At 48.8% G+C, this 5,961-nt stretch overlaps 1 long non-coding RNA gene across 1 annotated transcript; it reads right to left on the bottom strand.

The window, feature by feature from the left end:
• Positions 1-906: 906 nt before the first annotated feature.
• Positions 907-5,538, bottom strand: LOC118609321. The gene is made up of 3 exons (XR_004953252.1): positions 5,239-5,538; positions 3,305-3,422; positions 907-993 (listed from the first exon to the last, which is right to left on the bottom strand). It is a non-coding gene; the product is annotated as an uncharacterized LOC118609321 (long non-coding RNA).
• Between the last annotated feature and the right edge of the window lie 423 nt (positions 5,539-5,961).

Here is a 5,961-nt window from a genome sequence, read left to right as displayed (position 1 = left end):
TGCACCAGGGGCGGGGGGTGGGGGGGGAAGCTGTTCTTGTAACAAGATAAACAATAGTGGCTTAAGGTCAGGTACTATAATCAGTCACAATCAATCACAGTGCAAATGCATTCTACAGGTTTTATAGGATGCTGTATCTAAGGTCACCTGGGGCACTGTGGAGGATGGCACAGGTTTCTCCTTGAGCCGTGGTTAGGATGTCTAAAGCTATCAGTTCTGCAGCACCACATTTCTTTTTTGGTCCACTTCATCGGTGAGCAGACTCAAGGCAGTATAGGTCTGATTCAGAGCCCAAGCTGTGTGGGCGGCCAAAGCAGTGGCTTGTGTTTCAACTACAGTGTCACCTGCAGCAGGCAGGAAAATAGCCAAGGGATAAAATGACCAAGGCGTCTGTTTCACATGAGCATGGTGGACATAATAAGCATCCCAACTGCTTGGCCATTTGGGCAAAGTCTTCCACACTTGGGCAGGGAGATATGGCCATTCCTAGGTACAACATCTGGTCCACCCGGCCGATACATATGACCACCTATGGTTCTCACACACTCAGAGACTACCAGGGAGTAAGGTAAAAATAGGGACCAGCACCTGATGTTTCAATTCCACCTCCCAGTGTGTGGGGGAAGTAACAACTGTTACATTGGCACACAATGGCCAAGGCACCCAGCCCAGAGGACAGGTACTGCTTGGCCTCTCAATACAATAGGGGAGCATTCCCTTTATCTAGACTCCCTAATTCATTAACCAATTCCACCTTGTGTGCACAGATAGCTGTGGTTGTGTCGATTCCTCATTATGCTTTCTACTTGTCATCAAGCATCCTTCTATCCAGGGGCTGCAGGACTCCGCTTCCTCAGGACATCCCACTCCATTTGGTTGGCAGCATGTATATGCCAGGGCAATCCCACAGAAGCACTGGAAGGGAAGTTGGTGTACGTTGACAACTGGGCATAGGTGTGTGCCCAATCCACCATGTTATTGACACATACTTGCCTAAGGGCAGAAGGAGAGAGAAAAGAGCAGAACCAGGAGAGGTAAGTCTTTCCGTGCTGCCAAAATACAGGTCAACATTTCTCTTATCCTTGGAGAGAACAACAACTTCCACAGGCAGCCGCTCAGGGCAGTGGTGCCATACTGTCTCTTCCTCTGTTTCTGCATCTGGCTGGGACACATGACATAGCCCTGGAGAGCTCATTATAGGCCAGAGTGAGAGAACAAATGTGTTCTTTGGAATGCTCTCAGGTTGTTCATTTCCAAAAGTTCCTGGGTACTGGATAGTCACTTGTAGTGCCCAGCTGGCCGTCACCAAGGGTATGACTGTCAAATTGGCTGACAAGCTTTTCCCCCAGGAAGCAATCAGACCAAGTCACCAACAATGTGGGGCTTATATTTTCCATGACCAAGACTTGCATTGTCTCCCTTACTTGCAGGCAGGTGGAAGCAGGCAGAAAATATTGCCATTCAACCTATGCCCAGGTTTTAACAATACCTTAGATGGAGTAACCTGTAATAGGATGAGTGCTGCAACCCAAGGTAGCAGAGCTTCTACAGGGCCTGAGATTTTTCATTTAAACTCCTTATCATTTTCCATAACCAGATGGCCCATGCCATCAAACCCGGTGGGGTAGCAGACACCCATGAGTGTCTCTTCAACAACCCATTATAATGTTCAATCATTAGGCCTGTAGCCTGAGGATTGTAAGGAGTATGCAAGGGCCAGTGGATATCCATCCCTTTGCCCCAGGCTTGGACTTCATGTCCTGTAAAATGGATGCCCCTATCACTTTCACTTTCAATTACTAGGGGTCGATCATAAAAGGTTCACAAACGTGTCAGCACTCGAACAGTATGCCTCTAGTCAGCGGCCACACCAGGCCAGGCAAAAAGCAATCCAGTAACAGTGTCAACCTCAGTGAGTGCATACACTGCACCCTGGGCCCTTGACAATGGCCCAGTGTAATCTGCTTGCCATAACATCAAATTGATGTCCCCTCTGGGCACTTGACCAAATTCCTGTCAACATCTTTGGATTCGGGGTGTCTGGTGCACAGATGGGGCACCATTCACAAGCATCCTATACCTGAGCCCTTGTAATCAGTATGTCCCATTGTTGTCTCACAGACCACATTGTCTTAACCCCCACATGTTGCAACCGTCGGTGCAACCAGTGGGCTACATCTGTAGTGGGGGGCCCTTCCAGCCACCTCACTTTGCCTAGAGCATCTGCTTCATAATTCCCCAGTGACATTAATGGGACATGTTGAGTGACATGATAGATAGTAACTTTTTTGTCTTGATCGAAGTTCCACAAGTCTTGTTTTGCCACATGGCTTGTCCCCACAGGGGTCGATGTCCAACTACCCACCATTGCCACTTCCAAGTGGAGAGCAACAGGGTTAGACCCTTAAAGACAGCTGCGCTGTTTGTGCAGATTGTCAGCAAGCAATCTTGTGTTGTCACCATCCATACAGCTCTAAGTTCTGCCCATCGGCTTCTTTGCCCTGTACCAGTGTCAAATTATACACTGTCAGTAGACAGCTGTACTCCTGTAGCCACTCACCTTGCAGTGGGCCCTCAACTTGAGCCATCAGTGCATCAAACATTGTCTGAAAGAGGGGGCTTCCTCCCTTTAAACGGAGATGGTTCAATGTCTACAGGCTTTTATCATGGTATCTCTGTACCAGTCATGAACTCTATGGGTCCTAAGACCTGCTGCAGTTCAGCCGATAGTAGGTTGGTTGCCAGTTTGCACCCCATTTGGTTAGGGTTGGCATCTGTGCTACCCTGGTCTTGGGGGAACTAATCCAAATATGGACTCACCCTTTTGCGGAGTATATGGTCTTTACTACCACCTTGGCAATCCCAGTGATGGCTGCTGTTGCCTTTGGGCCATATAGGCTCTATCAGTGAGTACCTGCTCTCTGTTCCCTTTCAGAGCTGAGACCAAAACCCAATAGGCACTAGGTTCCACTCTGAGTGCTGCCAGAGTCCCCAGCCATAGCCCTCCTGGGTCATGTGTACATCCAGTTGAAATGGCCATCCAAGGTCAATGACTCTCAGAGCCTGCACCTGCTGGATTGTTCTTTGGTTCCTGAAAAGGCATTTTCTACCTGTTTGGTCCAATACTATGTAGCTCCCTTTTTTACAAGGGTATACAGAGGGTGGGCCATTTGCACCAAAAGGGATATAAAGGCCCTCTAATACTCCAGAAAGCCCCCATAACTATGTAGTTCTTTTACTGTTGTCAGGCATAGAAAGGCCTGGATTTTATCAATCACTCCCTCAGGAATAACTTTCATCTTACCCGATCAGATAACACCCAAGAATTTGACAGATAAGTCAAGACATCATATCTTGGCGTCATTCACGGCCCAGCCAGATTTTCAAGTGTTGCCCTAGCACCGGGGCAGCTTGTTCTAAATCTGAAAGGAAGCAGAGGTGAACATGATACAACACAACATGGAACAACACAACAGTCAGTGAACAACGCCATTCAGCCAAGCTCTTTGCTACCAAACCCTAACAGATGGTTGGGCTATGCAGATTTCCCTGAGACAGCAACAGCAATGTCCATTGTCGTCCTTCCCACTTGAAGACCATTGCTCTTGACTGGTAGGAGCCAAGTCAATGGAGAAAAAGGTGTTAGCTAAGTCCACTACATAGTGGTATGCTCTCAACTGTACTATTAATCTTTCCATGAGTTTATGGATCGAGGGCACTGCAGCATACAGTGGTGGCATTACTTTGTTCCACTCATGGTAGTCAACTGTCATTCTCCAAGTGCCATCAGGCTTCTGGACAGGCCACATGGGGGTGATGAAAGGGCTGCATGTAGGGTGTAAAATCTGTGCCTTTTCTAATTCTTGAATTGTAGCCCTAATCTCTGCATGGCTTTCTGGTAGGCAATATTGCTTGATGTTAACCACCCACCGTGGAGGCAGCACTTCTTGGGGTGAGGTGGGAGAGTGTCGAGTGAGTCTATGCACCTCGACTTTTACCACTCACACCCTCAGGTGAAATTCTCATGCTGACATCTGCAAGCACAGGCCTTACAAAACGTCCCCCGCTAGGATGTATCCTGGGACCAGGAAAACATATACCTTGTAGGAACATGGAGGTAACTGCCCAATCCTTAGAGGTACAGTCATAGCTTTTGTCTTTATAGTCTTGCCTCCGTAGCCATCAATGTACTCTGCTGGCCCTGGGAATCTCTCTGAGTTGTGGTATATCAGGCTGCAGTCAGCCTCAGTGTCTACCAACGCTAGCATACATTGGACATTTTGGGGGGACCAGTGGATTGCAAATTCCACTTGTGGCCTCAGGTCCCTTACCATCCCCTCCAGACAGGCACCTCGGCCTTCTCTCTAGTCATACAGTGAGAGCATGTCTGGATCTGTCAGGAAGTCTTTCAGAGCACCAGCTGGGCTCTATCAGATTCCGGTTTTGCACTTTTCTGGAACCGCTGTGTTGGTTTCAACTGCCACCACAATTCTAATAGCACAGCATGGGGCCTGTCTGCAGCAGTGGGCAGCTTCCTCCCAATCTTCCCTGTCTTTCTTGCTGGGGAAGACTAAGACTAAACTTCACAGACACCTTGGTTGCCACAGTCCTGCTGCCACCCTTCAATGTCTCTCAGGTGGCTGTTGCCATAGTTACTTCATCAATATGTGGGCCAACATAGAGGGTCAAGGTGGCTACCAAGGACCCTAACCAAGGAAGAGGATGATGCAGTCCCCAGAACTAAGTCCCTCATTCCTGAGGTAAACCGTTCATCATCTGGTCCATGCATGTTTAAATCGAACATAGCCTGTTGCATTTCCTGCTCACACAGATGATTTGTACCAACTCCACATATGATTGCCATTTACTCACTGCCATTTACTCCTGAGTCATCCCAGTTATCCACTCAATCAGGGTATAATTACCTTGCCCCTGGGCCAGCCTGTGACTGTTCTGTAGGCGTTGTCGCAGGGAGGGATGTACCATAATGGAGACCAGCCTTTCCATTTCATCTGGGTATCAAACTATACTGTCTGCCCCTTCATTCCACAAATGCACCAGCTATGCCATCAGGGGCTCCTCTGATCTCTGCCAGCATTGCTTCCCCAATTCCCTTAACTCAGCAAGGGTGTAGGCATGTATTCTGTCATGATGGAGCCTCCAGCTTGTACTCTCCCTTGTCCCAGGGGCTGTTCATGTTTTACCTTCTGGTGCACGATAGGCCAGGCTTGCACTCACCTGGCATCTTCTCCAGGTTCCTCTTCCACCTCCAGAGCTGCCACACAACAGCTTGTCCTCTAATTGCTGCAAACACGCCTCCAGAGCCTCCTCTTTTGTGTGCAATTCATGAACCTGTGTGGTTTCTTGCAAGGCTTTGTCCGTGTTGTGTTTCAGTACAGTTAGCAACAGCCAACCTATGCGGCCAGCGGCAACTCTAACCGTTTCTGGCAGTTGCCCCTCCAAGGAGCAGAGTGTCTTCTCAATACTGGCTGGGGAGCCATCTACCTTTTCCCACCCCTCCTGGGAATTCCAAGTAATAAGAACCATGGCAACAGGATTCCACATGCTGTGTGGGCACCACATGCCTTCCTCCTCCTCCAATGGGACGGAGGGTCCCCTTACCTGTCATCCTGCCAGCTATGCCAATTGTTCTGCAGGTTCAGGTACCGAAGCTTGGAGTACATGGTTCTGGCAGCTAGAAGAATATGCAAGGAGCTGTGGGAAGATGTGGCACTGCTTTATTCAGGCATAGCAGGACACGGCAAGGCACAGGCACAGTTCCAGCTCCTCAGCCCCCTTTGTCCGCATAGGCGGGGCTGTTCTTGTACCAAGGTGCACAATAGTGGCTTAAGGCCAGGCACCATAATCAGTCACAATCAATCACGGTGTGCATGCATTTTACAGGTTGTATAGGACATTGTATCTAAGGTTCATATGATGCTGTATCTAAGGTCACCTGGG

This window comes from Rousettus aegyptiacus, unplaced genomic scaffold (genome assembly GCF_014176215.1).
Source record: "Rousettus aegyptiacus isolate mRouAeg1 unplaced genomic scaffold, mRouAeg1.p scaffold_m13_p_11, whole genome shotgun sequence".
NCBI lineage: Eukaryota > Metazoa > Chordata > Mammalia > Chiroptera > Pteropodidae > Rousettus > Rousettus aegyptiacus.
The sequence above is the reverse complement of the archived record's forward strand: the minus strand, read 5'-3'. Positions and strand labels throughout refer to the sequence as shown.